The 24,549-nt window shown below is 34.5% G+C and overlaps 1 protein-coding gene across 1 annotated transcript in view; it reads right to left on the reverse strand.

Moving 5' to 3' along the window:
* Positions 1 to 24,549, reverse strand: part of CWC27 (CWC27 spliceosome associated cyclophilin) — a 222,589-nt gene that overhangs the window by 65,389 nt on the left and 132,651 nt on the right. The window lies entirely within an intron of this gene.

Genomic DNA, 24,549 nt, shown 5'->3' on the forward strand with positions numbered 1-24,549 from the left:
ACTCATATGATAGGAAAAGATATACACAGGCTGAAGGTAAAAGGTTGGGAAAAATCATACCACTCATATGGCCCTCGGAAGCAAGCAGGAGTGGCCATACTCATATCGAATAAAATCAACTTCAAACCTAAGTTAATCAAGAAGGATAAAGAAGGTCACTATATACTGTTAAAAGGAACCATCCACCAACAAGACATAACAATCATCAATTTGTATGCACCAAACAATGGAGCTGCAACGTTCATAAAACAAACTCTCCTCAAGTTCAAGAGTCAAATAGACCACAACACAATAATTATGGGTGACTTCAACACACCGCTCTCGCCATTAGACAGATCCTCTAGACAAAAGCTGAATAAAGAAACTATAGAACTCAACAGCACAATCAATAACCTAGACTTAACCGACATATATAGAATATATCAACCATCATTAAGTGGATACACGTTCTTCTCAGCAGCACATGGATCCTACTCAAAGATAGACCATATATTATGCCATAAGGCAACTCTTAGTAATTATAAGGGTGTGGAGATAATACCATGCACCATATCTGACCATAATGGAATGAAATTGGAAATCAATGATAAAAGAAGGAAGGAAAAATCATACATCACATGGAAAATGAACAATATATTATTGAATGATCAATGGGTTGTAGAAGACATAAAGGAGGAGATGAAAAAATTCTTAGAGTCAAATGACAACACAGACACAACATACCAGAATCTATGGGACACAATGAAAGCAGTTTTAAGAGGGAAATTCATTTCTTGGAGTTCTTACCTCAAAAAAAGAAAAAACCAACAGATAAATGAACTCACACAACACCTCAAAAACCTAGAAAAGGAAGAGCAAAACAACAGCAAATATAGTAGAAGACAAGAAATAATTAAAATTAGAGCAGAAATCAACGAAATTGAAACAAAAGAAACCATTGAAAAGATAGATAAAACTAAAAGTTGGTTCTTTGAAAAAATAAATAAGATAGACAAGCCCTTAGCCATGCTAACGAAAAGAAGAAGAGAGAGAACTCAAATTACTAACATACGGGATGAAAAAGGCAATATCACAACAGACACTACAGAAATACAGAAGATAATTAGAAAGTATTTTGAAACCCTATATTCCAATAAAATAGAAGATAATGAAGATATCGATAAATTTCTTAAGGCATATGATTTGCCCAGATTGAGACAGGAAGACACACACAATTTAAACAGACCAATAACAAAAGAAGAAATAGAAGAAGCCATCAAAAGACTACCAACTAAGAAAAGCCCTGGACCAGATGGCTATACAGCGGAGTTCTACAAAACCTTCAAAGAAGAATTAATACCAATACTTTTCAAGCTATTTCAAGAAATAGAAAAAGAAGGAGCTCTTCCAAATTCATTCTATGAGGCCAACATCACTTTGATCCCAAAACCAGACAAAGATACTTCAAAGAAAGAAAACTACAGACCAATATCTCTAATGAACTTGGATGCAAAAATTCTCAATAAAATTCTGGCGAATCGAATACAAAAACATATCAGAAAACTTGTGCACCATGATCAAGTAGGATTCATTCCTGGGATGCAAGGATGGTTCAATATACGGAAATCAATAAATGCTATTCACCACATCAATAGACTTAAAGACAAGAACCACATGATCATCTCGATGGATGCAGAAAAAGCATTTGACAAAGTACAGCATCCCTTTATGTTCAAAACACTAGAAAAACTAGGGATAACAGGAACTTACCTCAACATTGTAAAAGCTGTATATGCTAAACCTCAGGCTAGCATCATCCTAAACGGAGAAAAACTGAAGGCATTTCCTCTAAAATCTGGAACAAGACAGGGATGCCCTCTATCACCACTTCTATTCAATTTAGTTCTCGAAGTACTAGCCAGAGCAATTAGACAGACAAAAGAAATTAAAGGCATAAAAATAGGAAAAGAAGAAATTAAACTATCGCTATTTGCGGATGACATGATAATATACTTAACAGACCCAAAAGAGTCTACAAAGAAGCTGCTAGAGTTAATAAATGAATTCAGCAAAGTGGCAGGGTATAAAATCAACACGCATAAATCAAAGGCATTCCTGTATATCAGCAACAAAACCTCGGAAATGGAAATAAGGAAAACCACTCCATTCACAATATCCTCAAAGAAAATAAGATACTTGGGAATCAACCTAACAAAAGAGGTGAAAGATTTATACAATGAAAACTACAGAACCATAAAGAGAGAGATAGAAGAAGATCTCAGAAGATGGAAAAATGTACCCTGTTCATGGATAGGCAGAACTAACATCATCAAAATGGCGATATTACCCAAACTTCTCTACAGGTTTAATGCGATGCCAATCAAAATCCCAATGGCATTTCTTGTAGAAATAGACAAAGCAATCATGAAATTCATATGGAAAAACAAAAGACCCAGAATAGCAAAAGCAATTCTAAGCAGGAAGTGTGAATCTGGAGGCATAGCGATACCAGAGGTCAAACTGTACTACAAAGCAATAGTAACAAAAACAGCATGGTACTGGTACCAAAACAGGTGGGTAGACCAATGGTACAGAATAGAAGACACAGAGACTAATCCACAAAGTTACAACTATCTTATATTTGATAAAGGGGCTAAAAGCATGCAATGGAGGAAGGATAGCATTTTCAACAAATGGTGCTGGGAAAATTGGAAATCCATATGCAACAAAATGAAATTGAATCCCTTTCTCTCGCCATCCACAAAAATTAACTCAAAATGGATCAGGGAGCTAGGTATCAAATCAGAGACACTGCGTCTGATAGAAGAAAAAGTTGGCTACGATCTACAAATTGTGGGGTCAGGCTCCAAATTCCTCAATAGGACACCCATAGCCCAAGAGTTAACAACAAGAATAAACAAATGGGACTTAATTAAACTAAAAAGTTTTTTCTCAGCAAGAGAAACAATAAAAGAGGTAAATAGAGAGCCTACATCCTGGGAACAAATCTTTACCCCCCACACCTCCGATAGAGCCCTAATATCCAGAATGTACAAAGAACTCAAAAAATTAAACAATAAGATAACAAATAACCCAATTAACAAATGGGCCAAGGACCTCAACAGACACTTCTCAGAGGAGGACATACAATCAATCAACAAGTACATGAAAAAATGCTCACCATCTCTAGCAATCAGAGAAATGCAAATCAAAACCACCCTAAGATACCATCTCACTCCAGTAAGATTGGCAGCCACTATGAAGTCAAACAACAACAAGTGTTGGCGGGGATGTGGGGAAAAGGGTACACTTGTACACTGCTGGTGGGACTGCAAAATGGTGAGGCCAATTTGGAAAGCAGTATGGAGATTCCTGGGAAAGCTGGGAATGGAACCACCATTTGACCCAGCTATCGCACTTCTCGGACTATTCCCTGAGGACCTTAAAAGAGCGCACTATAGGGATACGGCCACATCAATGATTATAGCGGCACAATTCACAATAGCTAGACTGTGGAACCAACCTAGATGCCCTTCAATTGATGAATGGATAAAAAAAATGTGGCATCTATACACAATGGAGTATTATGCAGCACTAAGAAATGACAAAATCATAGAATTTGCAGGGAAATGGATGGCATTAGAGCAGATTATGCTAAGCGAAGCTAGCCAAGCCCTAAAAAACAAATGCCAAATGTCTGCTTTGATATAAAGAGAAAAACTAAGAACAGAACATGAAGAAAGAGCATGAGGAAAAGACTACAGTAAACAAAGACGAATCGGGGGAGAGAAACGGAGAGAGAAGGGAAAGCATATGGAAATGGTAGGAGACCTTCAAGGATACATAAAATTATAAGAGGTTATGAGGGGCAAGGGGGAGGGAAAAAAAAAAAAGGGAGAGAATTGAACAACAGCAGGGGAGGTAGAGAGGGAAGATGGGAGGGGAGGGGAGGGGAGGGGGGATAGTAGGGGATAGGAAAGGTAGCAGAATACAACAGTCACTAATATGGCATTATGTAAAAATGCGAATATGTAACAGATGTGATTCTGCAATCTGTATTTGGGGTGAAAATGGGAGTTCAAAGCACAATTTGAGTCTAATGTATGAAAGATGATATATCATGAACTATGTAATGCGATAAATAATCAATAAAAAAAAAAATTAAAAAAAAAAAATAAAGGTATTGTGTCCAACTACAACTAAAAGAATATATGTGTGTATATATATATATATATATATATATATATATATATATACACACACACACACACATATGTATATATATGCTATATATAGTGTGTACACAATTAGCATAGTTAATAACTAAATAATTTCTTCTAGACAACAGTGTACAAATATCTTTTTCTCTATTACCTCAAAAAAAGTTAATAATTATTTGACATTAATTAGCCAAAGTATGATCTTACTTGACTGATTAAAAATAGCAAATTTATTTAGTATTTTGAGTATTCTGACTGTGGTTTTGGCTTGAGTAATTGCTGAAGTTGCTTCTCTGAGAAAAGAAGGGGATGATGTGGGTGGAATCTGGAGGAATCTGATGGCAAAGCAACATATTCTGCATTCCATTGTGTAAAAAGTACATATAAGACAGTAAATATAAGAAACTATCAATTATTACAAAAGATTTCAAGCCAAGATATAGAAAAAAATATCCAAATCTTAAATATATAGCAAGATATTTTGTTTTTTACATTCTAAAGTAACAGCCATTTCCCCTCTACCACACAAAGAATGATTCACATCACTTTTCTGTAAGTAAAGGGTTGCTCTCTTGGCTCACATGAAGGTTTTAAAGCATCTTACAAAACCCTGTACTCAATACTGACTGTTACCATATGGAATGAGGAACTCAGTTACCATCTGGCAATCTAGGTCTTATCACCTATGCTGGTGCTCTTAGAGGTCAATCAATGAAGTTTTATGTGAGTCACAGTTTGCTTCGCAAAATCCTTCTCATCCTATTTGGTGCATGGGCTTTTGTCAAAGAAAAATGGTCGTGGGTGGAGAGCAAAAAATATAATAAAGTGTTTCATAAGTACAGACTTGTGTTATACACAGTTAATTGCTCAAGTAATAATTCTCCTAATTTCTTTTTTGGTAACTAAATCAGATTTGTTTTAGGCACCTGAATGCTTAGTATTAAACCACAAATTAGGAGTCTTTCTTTTGTCTTTCCTTTTTTTGCATCATTGGGGATTGAACCTAGTGCTTTCTGCATGCCAGGCAATCATTCTGCCACTGGGCTACAATCTCAGCCCTCAAATGACAAATTATGACTATTTAAAGCTATATTATATATTAGCTCATCATTCATTTATTCAACTTATTCATTTTCCAAAATTTATTTTTGAAGAATATCAAATATTCTTACAGGTGTTACAACAATAACAATAAAAATGACAAAAATTCTAGGAGGGAAGGCAAAACGGAAACAATAAATACATAAAGCATATGTCAAAAAGAGATAATATAGAGAAGAATACAGTAGGGGAGGAGAATTAGGAAGTGCCAGCCAGGGCACTCAAAGAAGGTCTCAATGAGATGATAACATCTGGGAAAACACTTGAGAGGTAAGGGAATGAGCCATGCATGTATCTGGAAGAACTTCAGTCCAAAGAAAGTAATAACACATGCAATGGCCCTGAGACATGGAGCATGCTAGACATGTACTCAGATCAGCAAAGAGGCTTCTGTGCCTAGAACAGAGTGAATAATAGAGAAGGAAATGAGATCAGAGAGGTAAAGAGGAGTAGAGCAGATATAAATCATGTAGAACTTCTTAGATGCAGGGACTTTGGCTTTAATGAAACCCATTAGTGGGTTAACAAATGACAAGATTTAACTTAGATTTTAAAGGACCACCCCAGCAATGTTAAAAGTAGACTGTCAGAGGACCCTGGTAGAAATCAATTAGGAGACAAATGCACCAATCTTATGTGGGTAATCAATTGCCTGGGGAGGAGGGTGCTAAAGAAAAAGGAGTCAAGAATCATTCTAATACTAAGACAGGGATGATTTCAGGAGGAATAGGTTTGGAAGGTAAGTTTACTTTGGGAAATATTAAGATTAAGAAGCCTATTAACCATGTTGTGAATTATTAACATATAATTATTACTATATAGAGGATGTATAGATCCATGGGACTGAAAAACAAAGGGGAACAGAACTAAAGGCATTAGAGGGAGATGTGAGGCCAAAGTATTTTTTAAATATTTATTTTTTAGTTGTAGCTGGACACAATACATTTATTTATTTATTTATTTATTTATTTATTTATTTATTTATTTATTTATTTATTATGTGGTGCCAAGGATCGAACCCAGGGCCTCAAACCTGCTAGGCGAACGCTCTACTATTGAGCCACTACCTCAGCCCGAGGCCAAAGAATTTTTTTTTTTTTTTTTACAGACCATGAATTTTTAATCCAATATGTATTGCCCTTCACCACAATCCAGGCAGAATAGGAGCCCTAAAATTCATGGAGAAGAACTGCTCCGCTGCAGGTAAACCACTCGGACGTGTCTGCCGGGCCCACTTGGACATACCCTCGCTCGTCTCCGTGGTAGAATGAACCCAGCCTCTAAATGCCCTGTCTTCCTGCCACGCCAGCCTGCCTTGCCACCCCAAACCAGTGAGAGCCTTGACAGCGGGACCAAGAGCACAGCACCCGCCACCACCTGCGTCCTTGATCCCCCAGGGCCTCAGTGGCTTGAAGCCAAAGAATTTTTAATGGAGAAATTACTACATGTTTTAAGTAATGTTGATGGTAAACAATTCAGTAAAGAGAGAAATTGGATGATAAAGGAGAGAAATATGAGAACTGTCAGAGTGACGTAGGTGAGAGGGGGAAAGATGTAGTAAGGTACAAGTGCTGGAGTTGGCCTAGCAGTATAGATTACTCATCTGTAACTATATAGGAAGGCAGGCAACCAAAGAGCACAGATGCAGGAGAGTTGGCAGTTGTAGTAATAGAAGCTTTCTTCTGGTTGCTTATAATCCAGAAATTCTACTTTTTCCAAGTGAAGGGTCTAGGTCATATGTTCATTTTTAGTAGACTTCGTTTTGGCCAATGATGTACAAACAGAAGTCTGTTAAGTGGTTTGGGGAAAGATTTTCCTTTCCATAAAAAGGTCCAGAGGAGAAAGCCATTTTCCTTTACCTTTCCTTCCTGCTTTGGGTGCTATTCTGTCAAGATTCTAATACTGAGACAGCAAAGAGGCTGCTGTGACTAGAACAGAGTGAATAAGAGAGAAGGAAATGAGATCAGAGAGGTAAAGAGGAGTAGAGAGGATACAGATTATGCAGAACTTCTTAGATGTACAGAGTTGCCACAGACACTTCATGACCATGATAGGAAATCTATAGTATGCCAGGAACTTTGAAAATATAGATAGAATGTAAAGTTCATGAGGACAGTGGTCTTTATTTAGTTCCCCTATTGTATATATACAGTTCAAAAGAGTGCCTGCCACATAGTACACTTTGAGTAAGTATTTGTTGAAATGAAGTATGATCAAGATGTGTCACATTTGTCAGAAACTCATAGTATGGTGGTTTACAACAGGAGATAAAGGGATTACATTCCATGATGTAAATGTAAGACAGGGGTAGTTCAGAATGTTAAGGCAGGTTTTGCTACCCTTGACTTTAAATGCAATGAACTGCATCATATATGGTAGTGACAGTCAGCTTGGCACTCATTAAATGTTATAAAATGCTTTGTTCCCTATCAGTATTTTCCAGTAACTTCCTTAATTCTTTTATAAAAATAAATTGAAAACAAATATATTTCATAAATCCTTATATTTTTACTTTGTAAGACACACATGGGGCCATGATCTGGGATAACATTTGTTTTATACATTAACTCCCCATTCTCTTGTCTCCATCCTTTTTTTTTCTTGACCTAGGAAAATCATACTGACGAAACTTTTTACCACAGCTATCACCAGTTTTTATTGAAAACCATACAAGATGCCCTGTTTTAAACATTTAAGAGTTTCAATGTCTGTATTTTTCTTTAGAAGAGTTGTATTTCTATGTTCTATGCCAGCATGCTTTTTCCTCTTTTCATTTTTAGCAGATACCATTATCTTTTTTTCCGGAAGCATTTTTGTATACCTGAGCACAATGAGCTACTTCACCATACAACAGAAGATAAAGTGTTTACAACATTATTATACAAGAACACATGTGGCATTACATGTAGAGAAGTAAAATTAAAGCTGAAGTGTTCAAAGCCTGGACCAAAACCATATTTATGCTGCTGAAGGCAAAAAAAAAAAATTATTTAGTCTACAGTAATGAGTAAGTAGCAGCAAAACAAATATTTGGTTGACTGTGGAAAACCAATGTTTTCATTTCTTGTTATAAGCATAAAAGCTAAAAACAGGCTGACCAAGCACATTCTGACAGCAAAATAACACAAGTATTCATCAATCTTTTGGTGCATATAAAACTGGTATTCCTAATCTATGGATTTATATTCAGTATGGGCATAATAACTTTATCTTAAATACATTATGCGTATGTGTTTCATGCTGCTCATTTATTTTAAAAAGATTTACTGCAAATTCTTTACTAGTATAAGATATAGCATTTCTTGCCCTTAAAAGTGCTTTAAGTTAGGATAATACATTTAGCATACTGATAAATTTATTAATAAGCTACTTTCCTACATATGTAAATTACTGCTTTAATAACCTGCAAAAGGGTTACAATTTGCCAACTGCCTGCCATATCAAATCTATAACTGGTGACTTATGTATATATTATTTAATATTTTATAATCCTGTTTTATAGATAAGGAAACTAACACTCAGAAATTATATGATCAGCTGGGCATGGTGGCACACTCCTGTAATCCCAGTAACTCGGGAGACTGAGGCAAGAGGGTTGGGGGTTTAAAGCCAGCCTCAGCAACAGCAGGGTGCTAAGCAACTCAGTGAGACCCTGTCTCTAAATAAAATACAAAATGGGCTAGAGGTGTGGCTCCGTTGTTGAGTGCCCCTAAGTTCCATCCCTTATTACCCACCCCCCAAAAAAGAAATGATGTGCTCAAGATTGCTTAGTCCCAAATCAGAGCAAGTAATGAAGCCTATCTATGTTTGAAATAGCAAGATTCTGTGAAATCATACCCTCAAAAGTATGAAACAGGGACAAAAATGCTTCACAAAAATAAAATTTTACATTTAGCATTTAAATTCCCAACTTATTTTAAAAGATTAAAGTTTAAAAACCCATTATTTTTATATTGATATACTCTTATGTTCAGAGAATAAAAAGAACAGAAGTGTAATCGCATTGGCTGTGTATGGGTGGAAATAAAGGTAATTTTATTCTATTCTTTTGTTTTATGATAAAAATGTTCTATAGTAAGAATGTATTAATTCCTAAATAATGTGTTTGCCTGAATAAAAAAATTAGCAAAGGAGAAAAGATTCTTATTGTTGAAACCATAGTTATAATATGGAAAGAAGGGAAAACTAGAATGTATTCTGGTGTGGATCTGTAATTGGCCTATTAGCATATCTCCTTGCTCTGCTTACTTTGAGAGCCTAGAAGCAACGTCAATGAGCACTCTAGCACCCAGTTCTTGATTTCTATATACAACTATTCTCTTTTTAAAGTAACTACAGCTCCTTAGAAAACTTGGTGATTTAAGGACTCAAGAAGGCAAAGTGTAATATGAACCTAGAACACCTTGTTACGTATTCTTAGAAAAATAAGGAAGTACTCAAATAATAATGGGATTATATCAAAAGAACACAGAGTCAGTTAGAAGGAATACCAAATAAAAAATGAAACAATATACATTTTGTGCATCAAAATAAGTAACCATAAAAACAAACTATAACCCATGAAATAAGATTCTATGAGTTTATACTATATAGTATATGGGGAAGAAAGAAAAGTCCTTTATATTATGGAATGGAAACTATAAATATAAAAGAAAGGATAGAGCTGGAAAATCATTTATGCATACCAAAATGGGTAAAAGTTTGTTGAGGAATGAGATATTTACATAATCTCAAAATGTCCTACACCAAAATTTCCTTATCTTGGATTAGATGAATTGGGAAGAAAGAATAATTATAAAACCTATTATTAGGAGAAAAGAGAAAATTTAAATTTTGGCTGTTATTAATGTCCTAATTTTGATAACTGTACTGGTTATATAAGACATACTTTATAGAAACTCTTGTTTACTTGCATAGGAGAAAGGCACAAGGTTGTTTTCTGCCAAATGTTTAAATAGAAAATGTATGGAAAGAACCTCAAATACACACACACAACACACACACACACACACACACACAAAAGTAGCATATGCATTCGATGAGTACATATGTCATCTAAAATAAATAAATATGTATTACATATAAAACAGGCAAATGTCGAATGCATAATGTTAAGTGGAAAAACAAGGTGCAAATGGATAGATACCATTTGATGACACTTATATATAAGTCATATAGCAACACAAATATCATTTCAATGGCTACACACAAACACATGTTGTAAAACAATTAAAAATGTGCATAGGGAGGAAATATTCTCACTGATGTGTACTGAGCACTTTTGGGGAGGGTAAGCAAGCAAACTGGAGAGTATACAGGGGATTTAATACTATATTTGTAAGTGTCTAAAACAAATATGAAAAGTATTAAGATTAGCTGGTTAACAAATTAAATCCTATACTTTTCTCTATGTTTAAAATACTTTATAGGATAAAGGAAAACTTGAAAAAAATTAAGTCTTGTACTTTTCTGTATGTTTAAAATATTTCATAAGATAAAGGAAAACTTGAAAGAAAACTTGACAGATAAAAGCCATCAATTTTAATGCATTTTAAAAACTCATATTTTAATATATTTCTATTTTGAAATACTTTAAAAACTTTTGAAAAATATTAAAAATTCATTTTCCATCCAAACTTACCAATTTAATACTCTGTGTTTGTTTTATCATTTTCTCTCCTTTTGCATATATAGTTTTTTCTTAACCAAGGATTTTTTAAAAATAAACATTTCAGGGGCTGGTATTGTGGCTCAGTGGTAGAGCATGAGGCACTGGGTTAGATCCTCAGCACCACATAAATAAAAAAAAAATAAAGGTATTAAAAAAATGAACAGTTCAAAGAATACAAGGCAGTTGCTTTTCTAATAAAATATTCCTTAATTTGTTTTTGTCTGATGTTCCCTTTGATAAGAGTCAGTTTATGCATCTTGAGTCAGAATACTGTATTAAGTGATTTTTGTGTCCTCTGGATACTGTTAAGAGACATGTGGTGTTCACATATTCCCCACTGCTGATATAAATTCTAATTAATCACGGTATTACACAGTTCCTCTATTATAGAAGGAAAGAATGCATGTTTCCCATTTAACTAGTGAGTAATTAGTGAGGAGATGCTTTTAAGATCAATCAAATATCCTTCTATTCAGTCAACATTCTTCTATATTTAGTATTTATTGACAACATTTTGCCCAAACCAATTTTTCTATGAAAATGGTAATTTTCCAACTCCATACTCCCTTTCATATTTACTGGTTGACATCTTTTTGTAAGAAGCAGACTTCCCTTCCGAGAGCTCTCATTGATTTATATCATTGTATGTAATGAATTCCTATTTCTCCCTCCACCCTTGGTTGAAATTTATTTACTGTTTGTTATTGAGATCAAATTCATATAATACAAAATTCACCATCTTTAAGTGTGTGATTTAGTGGTGTTTAGTATAATCATGATGTTGTAAAACCATTATCACTACCTAATTCTAGAACATATCATTCACTTCAAAAACAAACAATATACCTGTTAGGAGAAACATAGTCCCAGTTACCTCTTCCCTGAATTTCCTGGCAACCACTAATCTTCCTTTAGTGTCTTATGATTTCAAGTTTTATCATGTTGTAGCATAAATCAGTCATCCTATTCCTTTTTATGGCTGAATAGTATTTCATAGTAAAGACATATTGCCTTTTGTTTAGGTTGTTTTGTTTGGGTTGGTTCTACTTTTTGGCTATTATGAATAATGCTGCTATGACTATGTGAGCGCAAATTTTTGTTCAAACATCTGTCTTCAATTATCTCGGCACATACTTAGGAGAATTATTGGGTCATATGATAATGCTATGTTTAACATTTTAAGGGACTGCTAAATTTTTCCAAGAGTGGCTACTCCATTTTATCATCCTACTCATAATCTATGAGGGTTCCAATTACTCCACATCCTTTCCAAAACTTGTTAATCCCTTTCCTCTCCTTTTCCCTTTCCTTCCCTCCTTTTCTGTCCTTTTTGCTTGCTTGCTTGCTGGCTTGATATGAAGTAGTATTCAAATGCTTTGTGCCAATGTCTTGGCTGGGCACAGAATCACGAGCCACTCAAGCAGGAACAAAACTTTATTTTTGAAAAAGCCGCCAATACTCCGTAGGCGCCAGCAAGCCAAAACCGGTCCACCCACGTGTGCATCTACCGGAACCGGCCCCCCCACCACCTCCCCCGGAATTCCCTCCTATTATCCTTCCCCAACCAATGGGAACTCTCCAAGAGTCCCACAACATGAGTCCTGTAGCAGGCCAAGGTGAACAGCAGGAGTCCAATTTCCATATGAATGTAAATCTTAACATAATCATATCATCTCAGTGGCTAGCTGGTGTCACCTTACAACCGAAAGTGCCATGCATCATATTATTTGCTTGTGGCTCCTAGCAGCTTTGTTCCTTAAAAATATTGGGTTTTATTCTTATTAGTGAGTGCGTATCCTCAGTTATCTCAAGTTCAAGTAATTTTCAGATTTGGCCAGTGGGGGTGGGCCCTTTCAAGAAGGCTTCTATAGTGCCTTGACATGCTGCTATCATTTTTAGAGTACTTTCAATAGTCTTAAATAGTAAGTGTTCTGACCTTGGGAATCAGCCATTTCTCCAAAGAGTCCTCATTCCTTTCAGAAGGAAATGGTATTAAAAACCAAGCTATAGGTGCCAGTTGTGCTGAGTACCACTGATCCTTTGCTTGTAGTCTCTTTAGCAATTAGAGGTAGGAAATGTATGTGTATATGTTTATATAAGAAACCAGAAGTTCACGGAAATACAATCTATTCACACCTACCACTCTATCCCTCAAACTTTTTATTTCCCCTTATTTCATATTTTTATTTCCTTTCCTCTTTATAATGAAACCCCTAATTCCCTACAACATCAACATTAATTGTTCACTAAATCTTACTATATACATTAAATAGTTTTATACTTAGAATATCTATGATACTGCAACAAACAAACAAACAAACAAACCCACCACAGCAGAATTTAAGATTTGTTTTTATAGTTCTTTCCACATCCCTAGAGAATATAGTCAAAATACTATGTTCGCAGTTTGAATTTTTTAACTCCCATTAGTATAATGTTATTCATTTGAAACAGAATTAGGTTTGTTCCTGTTTGTATTCAGTCTTAGTTTTTTTTTCCTGCCCATGCTTGCTGATTTAATTTTTTAAATATATAGAATATGAATATATTTCTAACAGTCAAAACTAAAGTGTCCCTCTCTCCCAATTACTTCCACTTTTTCTCCACTTCCTACCCTCTTTGTAAATAACCATTTTTAATGTTTTCTATCTTATCCTTCCTATGTTTATTTTTGCAAAAGTAAGGGAGGGTATGCGTATGTGTGTGACATCTATTGATCTGTACTTAGCTTTTTCCCACTTACTTTCAAAAGATAAAAAAATCGAAGATCCTCAAAGGCTTGGGAATTAGACCAGAAACCATAATACTGCTATAAGAAAACACAGGGTCAACACTCTATCATATAGGTACAGGCAATGACTTTCTTAATAAGACCCTTAAAGCTCAAGAAAAAAACCCTGAGAATCAATAAATGGGATGCCATCAAACTAAAAAGCTTTTGCACATCAAATGAAACAATCAAGAAAGCGAAGAGAAAGCCTACAGAAAGAGAAAAAAAATCTTTAACATCTCTTCTTCTGACAGTGAATTAATACCCAGAATATAAAAGAACTCAAAAAAACTTACTATCAAAAACCTCAAATAACTCAATTAATAAATGGGCCCAAGAACTAAATAGAAAATTCTCAAAAGAGGAAATACAAATAAATGGCCAACAAATATATTAAAAAAATGTTTAACATCTCTAGCAATAAGGGAAATACAAATCAAAACTACACTGATTCCATCTCATCCTAATGAGAATGGCAATTATCAAGTACACAAACATTAATAAATGTTGAAGAGATGTAGGGAAAAAGGTACACTCATACTTTGCTGGTGGGACTGTAAATTAGTACAAATATTGTGGAAAGCAGTGTGGAGATTCCTCAAAAAACTGGGACTAAAACCATTATATGACCCAGCTATCCCTCTCCTTGATATGTATCCAAAAGAACTAAAATCAACATACTATAGAGATAGAGCCAGTGCAATATTCATAGCAGCACAATTCACAATGGCCAAATTATGGAATGAATTCAGATGCCCATTAACAAGCAGATGAATGGATCAAAAATTGTGGTATACATACATAATGGAGTTTTACTCAATCATAAAGAAAAAATAATGGCATTTTTTGGTAAATGGATAGAAATAGAGAAAATCATGCTAAGTGAAATAAGACAGACTCATAAAAATCAAGAGCTGAATGTATTTTCTTATATGTGGAAGCTAGAGCAAAATAAGAGAAAGAAGGTGGCAGGAAAGGAGATTGGATATCATAAGAATATAAGATAGATCAGTGGAATAAAGGGAATAAGAAGGAGGGAGTAAAGGAGAGAAGGGGATAGAAATATGAAATGAAGTAACTAATTGCTTATTATATACATATAAGAATGCACTAAAAAGAATTTCATTTGTAGAAAATACCAACCACACATAAATAGATAAAGGAGTGAAAGGATGATCAACAGAAAAGAGGAGAGGGAAAGAGGAGGGGGTTAATAGAGATTGAAATCAAATTCCTTGTGTGTATTGGTGAACCCAAATACTAGGTATAATTATAATACTCAAAAAAGTAAAAAGATAAATAAAATAAATATCAAAAAAATCGAAAAAAAACCCCCAAACATTTAAGATCCTAAAAAGGCATTTTCCTCAGACAGTCCTGGGAAGGAAGTGGTACATTATGGCTCTTTCCCTGCTTTTATTTGAGTTTGCCCACTAATAACCCCCTTTCTAGTTCTAGCCTTACAACATAGATTATAAAAAGCAAAGAAAAATAAAAAAACACTTTCTGATAATTGAAAATGAGCAGGACTGTCATTACCAAGTATTATATTATGTTTATACGGATTTTTAACTGTTTGTTTTTGCTACAGAATAGTAAAGAATGTATTTCAGAGAAGTACTTGGGATCACTATGTTGAAAGCCTGAGGAGGCAATGGTGATAAGAAAAAGAATCAAGTCCCTCAAGGGAGTGTGAGTACTGAGAAAGGCAGGAAATGTGGGTAACTGTTACTATTATCTTTTATAAACAATTTCAGTACAGTTGAGAAATTAATAAGACAGATCCAGGAAATGATTAGCAGCTGTGAACAAGCAATTTAAGACTTTTCAGAGTATGTTTAATAGTAGAAGGCAGGGTTTAGAAGGGAGCACAAGGAAAAAACAAGGTTAAAAAATTATCTTTGAGGCCAGGGAGAAAATAAGCAGGCATGTGAGCAAAGGAGAAAAGTTAACAAAGATGGAGAGACTTCTGCAAAGGAAGCAGGAAAAGAGAAAAATCCTGACAATTTGTGGGAAGGAAGGGGGTGGTTAGCCTTGAAAAGAACTAGGGTCACTCTGTCCTGAGATAAAAGACAGGCTGGAAACGTGTGGTGAAACAGAAATTTGGTGGTTAAGGGGAGTAGAGTTGAAGAAGTTCATGATAGATGGTCTTTTTACAAAGCAAAGATGAAGTAATTTGTTAAGAACAGGCAGGAGGAAGGGTTGGCATTAGGGATATAAGGACTATGGAAAATGCTTGGCATTGAAAGGCCATGTGGAGAACAGCACAGAATGAACGCTATAAACATGACAATCTATGTTGAAATTTCTTCATCTGTGGGAATTTAATAATATAGAGTGCACTTACCTACATTAAAAATGGTGATGTCAATGACATGTGAACTCTTTTGATTTTTCCCTATTTTAGTGGAGTACTTGCCAGGTTTACTACATGATTCAACTGTTCTGAAACTGTTGCCATGCTTCTCTTACTGAACTAAAGATTTTAAGCTTTCCTATAAAGTCACAAACAATATATAAAACTCAATTGAAAGCCGAACTTAAAAAATACAGTGCTTGTTCAATCTGAATTATTTATAAATCTACTTACATTTTATTTATTTTTTTCAGAAGTATGTTTAATAGTAGAAGGCAGGGTTTAGAAGGGAGCACAAGGAAAAAACAAGGTTAAAAAATTATCTTTGAGGCCAGGGAGAAAATAATTTTTATTTTTTATTTTACTTTTTAATTTTTAATTGCTTTTATTTTTAAATACATGACAATGGAATACATCACAATTCTTATTACACATATAGAACATAATTTTTCATATCTCTGTTTGTATATAAAGTATATTCACACCAATTCATGTTTTCATACAAGTACTTTGGATAATGGTGTCCATCACATAAACTAGTAATAATATGAACTAAGTAATTCCATTTCTTGTTATATATACCTAAGAAAATGAACTGAATGAAAGTTTAATTTTTAATAGACATGCTATTACATAGTAAAACTCACCATTCTTGGAGAACAGTTTTTAGGAATGCTTCTTGATTTTTAAAGCAAATCAAAGGAACTCAACTACTCATAATATAAAATGGTGAAAATAGTTCTAGCTCAGAGAAAAGATTAAAAAGTAAGGAAGTTAAAGCTAAAAAGGGATAATTCTGGGAAGGAAGTAGTACAATATGGCCTTTTCTTTCTCTTTATTTGAAATCTATCCCCTAAGAATTTCCTTTCAGATACTAATCTTACAACAGAGATTTTAAAAGCAAACTACTTTCAAACTGCTTTCTGACAACTGAAAACCAGTGGAATTGCCATTACCTAACACTGCCATGTGTATTTACCTCTTCATTGCTGTCCATATTCACTTGAAGCGCCAAGGCACTTTATCAGTTTGTAGTTTGTTCGATGACTTATTATGAATACTTGAAAAACTCTTAGAATGTAGTAGGCCCTAAATAAATATGGATTCATTAATGGAAAATCAAACATAGAACACTAATGTACATAAGAAAATAGCAAGCCAGATCAAAATGGGTTCTAATGGTTATGAGTGAAATTTGCATTGTGAATTACTAAGAATACGTTTGGTTTTCTAGATCATTATTAAATATGTACATACTAGGGTCAAGGGTTTGTAAAATTCCTAATTAAAGAATTTAGGTTAAAACTTTGTCTTGCATAAAATCAAGTTTCACAAATAATCTACTTTTAGTTGAAATTATTCAATGAAATAAGTATTTTTGTGAGCCCACAGAGTATAAGATATTGATTGATGCAGAAGAATAACATAAAGCAGAATGTAATTAGTAGCATAAGATGTTCACTGAGATATCTAGCGCATGTTTATAAAAATGTGTGTGTGAACCCTGGAGCTAGAAATGAAATTTGGGAAAAGTTTATAAGAGGCAAAGGTATTTGAGGTGAGACATGAATTCCACAGGAGAAAATGGTGGAAGATGTTCAGGCCAATGGAATTGTACAAGCAATATGACCTTGATAATAGACAACGATTCATCAAGATAGTTTGGGTAGAATATGAATCTGCATGGGGAAGGAACAGTAGAAAGGACCTGAAGTCTAAATTACTGTGGATCTTGAAGAGTCTAAATATTTGCCAGAGAACAGGATGGGCACAGATGAAGGGTCTTTACTTGCTTTGATTTAATTCTTTTGACCATCATGTAAGTTGGTATTATCATTGTGGTAAGAGGCACTCAGGGTGCTTCTCCCTGCACTCCTAAGTCCATATGATTCTAATGGTACTGCCTCTATCACTGGTTTAAGAACTGGCATGTGATCCAGCGCCAGCCAATGAGAACCTTTAATTCCCCAGCTACAGTAACTGATTCAAGTATAGGTACAAAACAGAATCAGCTATAATAAGATCGTAAAAGATTCTGTTTGCATCTGGGATGAAGGTAAGCATTCTTATCCACTAGATTACAATCTTGGAAGATGTGAGGACTTGTTTGTTTAAATCTATTGTGGGGAAATCCTGTCTCAGAATGGCACAAATAAGGGTTCATATGTAGGGGCTTGAATGGAGATGTGAAAGCAGAATCAGAATCAACAATAAAAAAATTCAGGTGCACCTGTCATCTGTAGTCTTTGATAAAGCTGTGCCTGAAATCAGTTCTGCCAATAGTCCCAGTGTAAGCATTTTAGTATAAGCCATATTAGCCATTAGAAAACATATAATTCTTAACTGGTGAAATGCCCTTCCCAATTTACAAATGAATAAACTGAAGGATAGAGAAAGTAAGTAATTTGTCCATGATTACTACGTTTTAGATAACAGATTTACAGTGTCAATTTGTATCTGATAACTTTCTAAGCCCACAGTGTTCATTATAGTTTTTTTATTTGTGAGTTTTCACATATATGAGTCTAAGAGTAGGAGGGAGAGAGAAAATAAAACTTTGGTTACTTTATTTTGGCATATAAAAATAATAACTCCAACTCTTTGAGCACAGTGCTAAGTATTTTACATAAAATTTGTATAGATGCTGGTCATTACCAGCTTATCCATATCCACTTCTAATAAAATCTTTCTCATTCATGACTGCTGTTTCCTCCATTCTCTTCAGATGTTGGGACCAGAGATAGCATGAGTCATGTGTGTTCACCAATTATAAAGCCAATCAAAATATGAGATAGGCTAATTGAATTGCTTCCTTGAAAACATGGTGACCTGAGCCAACTGGTGTAGCAAAAGGAAGTGGACATTCAGATTTGGGGTAGTAATTTGAGACCAAATGATAAAGGAAACTAAAAGGAGAAGATTGTGAGTAGAAAGAGTGTAGGGTAGGTATAGAGAAAGAATCAGATGCAAAGAGAGGAACAGATTATACAGATTGGAAGGAGATCAGCCTCCGTTTCTGATCACATTCCAAATCTCTACTCTTTAGTTTTTATCTTTTGAGTATTCACAAGATTCCACTGTATGCTTACAAGCACCTCCCCTTTACTTAAGCTGGTGTGAATAATTCTTGGACCAAGAAATCAATAAAGTACAGACCAGAAACAATACATCATCTAAGTAAATTATCATAGCAACCTACTAGGTAGTTATTTTCAAGATAATAGATTCAGAGACTTCAAGTAAACTTCCCAAGATAACAGAAAGAATGAGTTGAAATGGGGAGTAAAGTCTAGGTTTATGCATCTTAACTCCACAAGTATGGGACTAACTGGATCATAGAAATCCCAGAAATAAGGAAATGGTTAAGAAATAACTAGAATAATTTAGAAACAGATACTGAATGACACATCTAGAACAAGGGATGTGGTAACAGGTGAAAGGACAGGTAAAAATTTAAAAGGCAGTGTATGGTGGTTGGGATGAGTAGTTAAGTAAAGCACAAGAAGCCAAAGATGATATTAAATTGTTTGACTTGGTTAGAACTTAATTTGGTTATAACAGTGGTACTATTAATAATTGTAGTAGGGACTTGCATTGGGGATTATTATTGTAGGAAACAATATAATTAATTTTGGTCACTTTTAGTTTTAAGTAAATATATTTTAAAAGAATTGAAAATGTGAGAGAATTGAATAGAGGTAGAAAATGAATTTGGGAATTATCTGTAAATAAGAGAATTCACTACATCTTTATAAAATTCAAGAATCAATGCACACAGATAAAAAAATGCACAAGTACAAATCTTTAAAATGAAGAGATAAGCACTGCATTTAATTCCAAAAAGATACTGCTTTAGATTTCTAATTTTACTTTGGTCAGTATTTATGGTGACAAACTTACTGAGCTCAAATGACAAAATGAAGCAATAAAATCTAGTTATGAATTTTATATAGTAAGCAGGCACACACATAGAAACAAACAAAACATTTATGTTTCTAATGGATATAATACTGTTTTAAATTATACAGGGAACATACGTGGAAATAATGTAATAAAAATGACTTATATTTATGTCCTGCATTTCTTCATGGAACTTAAAATCCTTTAACAGACATTATCTCATTGTTTTAAGAACTGCTATGAAACAATCTGACGTTTATATAACACCATTCATTCTCAATAACCCTGAAGGGCTTTATAAGCCCTAGAACAATGGCTTTGTTCATGTTAAATGTGCAATCCACTGAGGGATGGAGGTGGGGGTGGGTGGAGAGATGGACAGGACTATGATAGATGTTCCATAAAACACAGCAGTTTTTTTAAAAAGGAAGTAAAACACATTACTAAACTGAAACCATGAGTAAAGAAGAGCAGAAGAGGTCCAAGTTAAGACTATATTATGCTTAAGTCTGAAAAAAAATTAATAAATTAATTTTTGTATCTTAGAATCATATGTGAATACTTTCAAGATAAAAAAATCTGCTAAATCTCCATTCTTTTTGAACCTATTTTAATAACAAATAAAATTGCTTATGTTTATGGTGTACAACATGATAATCTGAAATATGTAAATACTATGGGATGGCAGAATCAAGCTAATTAACATATACATTACTTCACTTCCTCATATCATTTTTCTGTGTGTGTGTGTGTGTGTGTGTGTGTGTGTGTGTGTGTATGCATGTGAGCTGAGGGGTTGAAGGGGATGGGGAGGGGGAAGGACACATAAAATCTACTCTCCTTGAGATTTTTCAAATAAATAATACAGTATTACTAACTATAGTCACCATGTTGTATAATATATCTACTTAGTTTATTATTTCTGTGTAAGTTAAATTTTGTACCCTTTGACCAACATTTCTTCAATCTCCACCCATCATCATCCCTGGTCTTAGCTCCTGGTAACCACCCTTTTATTGTTAAATGAATTCCATTTTCTATAGTGTTTTCTATGTGGGTAGTGGTCTGTTTTTCAACTGTCATTTCATCTTGAAAGTTAAATTATCATTGGATTAATATATTTTTGAGGGGTTATAGTTTTGAAGACTCCTTGTCCCCTCCTCCTTTTTAGGTTGAGACCAAGATACTGAAAAAAAAGCTGTTTTGTTTTTAATTTATTAGGTATATTAATCAAAGTTATTCAAATAAATGAAACCCTAAAGTATTGTGTGTGTGTGGGTGGGAGGGGGAGTCTATTTATGAAAAACAATAAATTGGCTCACATGGTTAGAGGGATTGAGAAGTCTCAAGTTCTGTAGTCAGCAAGAGAGAGTCACAGGAGAGACAATGATGTAGTTCCATTCTGAGTCCAAAGGCTTGAGATTCTAGAGAGCTGATAATGTTAAGTTCTGAAAGTCAGTAGGTCTTAGGCTCAAGAAAAGCCAATGGTTTAGTTTAAGTTTGAAAGCAGAAGAGACCAATGGTTCAGGTCAAGGTAGTAAGGCAGGAGGCATTTCTTCTTAGGTGAAGGAGAGTTTGCCTTTTTATCCTATTCAGGCCTTCAACTGATTGGATGAGGGTCCCACATTAGGAAGGGCAATTTGTTTTACTCAGTCTACCAATTAAAATGTTACTTGCATCCCCAAATACCTTCACAGGCACATCCAGGATACTGTTTGACTAAGTACCCAGGCATTTCATGGCCAAGTCAACTGACACATAAAATTAACCATCATATCAGGTTAAATGGCCCTTGTCTCTTCCATGGAAAAAACTAACAGAATTCATTTTTCCTGAAGCAGTGAGGTCAATGTAATAAGGCATATAAAGGAGATTCCCTATTTAGACCATGAAAACCAAACTAATGTCAAAATACTGTAGTAGCTCAGTTTGTCTCTTCTAATCACAATGTCTGTGGAGTGGCCTACAAAAAATCGTTGATACCTTGGTTGGGAACATGGATGGAAGAAGAGGGAATGCAGAGAAAGAAATGGACATCACAAAGCATTGCACACTAATCTGTCAGCCCCAAGTCACAGAGTTAAGAGGGAACAGAGCCAGGTTTCTGGAGGAATGAGAACATTATAGGTACATGGGGAATTTGTCTTTGGCTAGCTCATAATAAAAAGGGGGATAATATGCCCTTTGACTCTCCACTTTAGGTTCTGAATCTGAATACCACTTTCCAAAAATTTTTATACAACAATTTCTTCCAGCATTTCTATATAAATCTACTACTGTCACTACTGCCCCCAAACTTACCATATATTCAGATGTTGTAGACTTTATATACTTAAACCTTATAATAAATAAACGAATAGGCTTATTTCATGAGACTGAAGTGGAGAGGCCAAATGTTGTAGGTTTGCCTAGTTTGTTAACCTAGTATCTAATTTTCATCCTTTTTTTTTTCTGATAACAGATCCTGTTCCTGATAACAGAGTGACCAAAATTAATCAATCAGTATCTCTCTCCAGAGGGGTGGGTGCTCAAGCAGGCTGGAAAGATGCTAAATGACAGAAACTGGAAAGAATACACTCCTGCACTGAAGTCCCTGGAGTCGCCCCTGATCATCTCATCCCACTTGAAGCTTGACTGTTCAGTGCTTAGTTCCATTTTGGTGAGCTATCTAAGTATCCTATCCTGTGGCTTAAAATGTAGTTGGTTGTGGCCAAGAGAACTTAAGAAATACATAGTTACATTACATAATTTATCCTAGATCACATAGGCTTACTTTGGAAGAGTTGATTCAAATCTACATTTTGGACTTCTAAGACTATATTCTTAACTAGGACACCCCACTGATTTTTGAAAACTGATATTTTGTAATGTTATTTGCCACCAAAAGAAATTATAGCTTCTATGGGTTTTATATCTTGGATTCTTTAGTAAGTTTTTTGACATAGTTAAGCTAACATGGAAATTCTTGTAAAATAACCTTATAAAATATAATTCCATTGTTGAAAGGGAAAATCTTTAATGGGCATATTTGAGTTGGGTTATTTGGATGTTGTATAAAGGGATAGCCAAGGATATAAGAAAATGATACTTCAGCTATGCTCTTTCACAATCAGTACTAATGAATGACCAAAAACTTTGAAGCAGGTAAAGATTGTGAGAAGAGCACAGGCTTTCTTTTGTAGGTTAACCCAATGCAAAGAACCAAGCATCCAGATTCTTCCAGTTCCACAACTGTGAAATGTTCTGGCATACATTGAGTATGTATGAAATGGTAGCTGCTATCGCTGAGGTAGAGGTCATTAGACTGAGTCATGTGACAACAGTGGAGAGCTGACAGGAGAAGCCTGCTGAGAAGAGCCTGGGAGTAACACACAGTTGTAAGTAAAAAGGTTAGAAGTTTCTTATGTATAGGAATCTTTAATTCTATTAGTACCAAATTATCTTTGCATTTGTTGTGTATGTGTGTGTTTATCTTCTACGTATTGTGAAATATAACATACATACTGAAAAGTGCACAAATTAAAATGTATACCTCAATTATTTGTCATAAATTTAAGGCCCAAGTCAGGAGATTCTGTGGTTTTCCAGCCCTGCAGAAGCAACCCTGTTGCCCATCCCAGTTACTAACCTCTCCCTCTTTTAAAAATGCTACCATTACCTTTCCCTGTGTGACAATCTCATTATTTTCTTTTCTTTACAGTTTTACCACTCAACCATGTGTTACTAAACACTACCACTTATTTTTTGCTATTGTACAGATACAAACCTACATTATCCACTTTCAAAGAGTATATGAGGACACCAAGCAAATGAATTATCTTGAATGAGTGGGAAGAAGTTGCAGCACAAAAAACAGCATTTCTTCTAAAAACAACAACAAAAACATTAAACTTTTTCCAGACATGTTCCCAATAATACAAAATCAAACACAACATTACTTAATTTTCCTGGTTTTTATTTTTATCTCATTCCATACTATATAAAGGGAATCACATTATTTACATTCTTTTGTATTTCGCTTCTTTTACAGATCATTATGTTTACAACATTTACCCATATTGTTCTACATAATTATAGTGCCTTTATTTTCATTGGTAAATAGTATTCCCTTTATGAGTACAACTTATTATTATGTATGTTTGTGCTGTTTCTTGTTTTTAGCTATTGTAGATAACCCTATCATGATACTCCTGTATATACGCACATTTCTCATAATTAAGCACACATAAGAGTAGAATGAGTGGATCATGGAGTATGTGCCTTTTTAATGTTGGCAGAAAATGCCTACTGTTTTCTGAAATGGTTGTATGTATAAATTTCCATTCCAAGTACCAGAGGATGAGAGTATTTGTGTATGTGTGTATTTATCTTCTATGGTCTGGCATCAATTTGCATTTCCTTACATACTCACAAAATTGAGTTAATTTTCTTATGATTATTGGACACTGGCTATTTTCCTTTGTGAGGTACCTATTGAAATCTCTTGCCCATTTTTCTCTGTGTTATTTCTTTCTCTTATTGATTAAAATAGTTCTTTATATATCCAGACTAT

This window comes from Spermophilus citellus (assembly GCF_964194105.1).
Source record: "Spermophilus citellus genome assembly, chromosome: 1".
In the NCBI taxonomy this organism is placed as follows: Eukaryota; Metazoa; Chordata; class Mammalia; order Rodentia; family Sciuridae; genus Spermophilus; species Spermophilus citellus.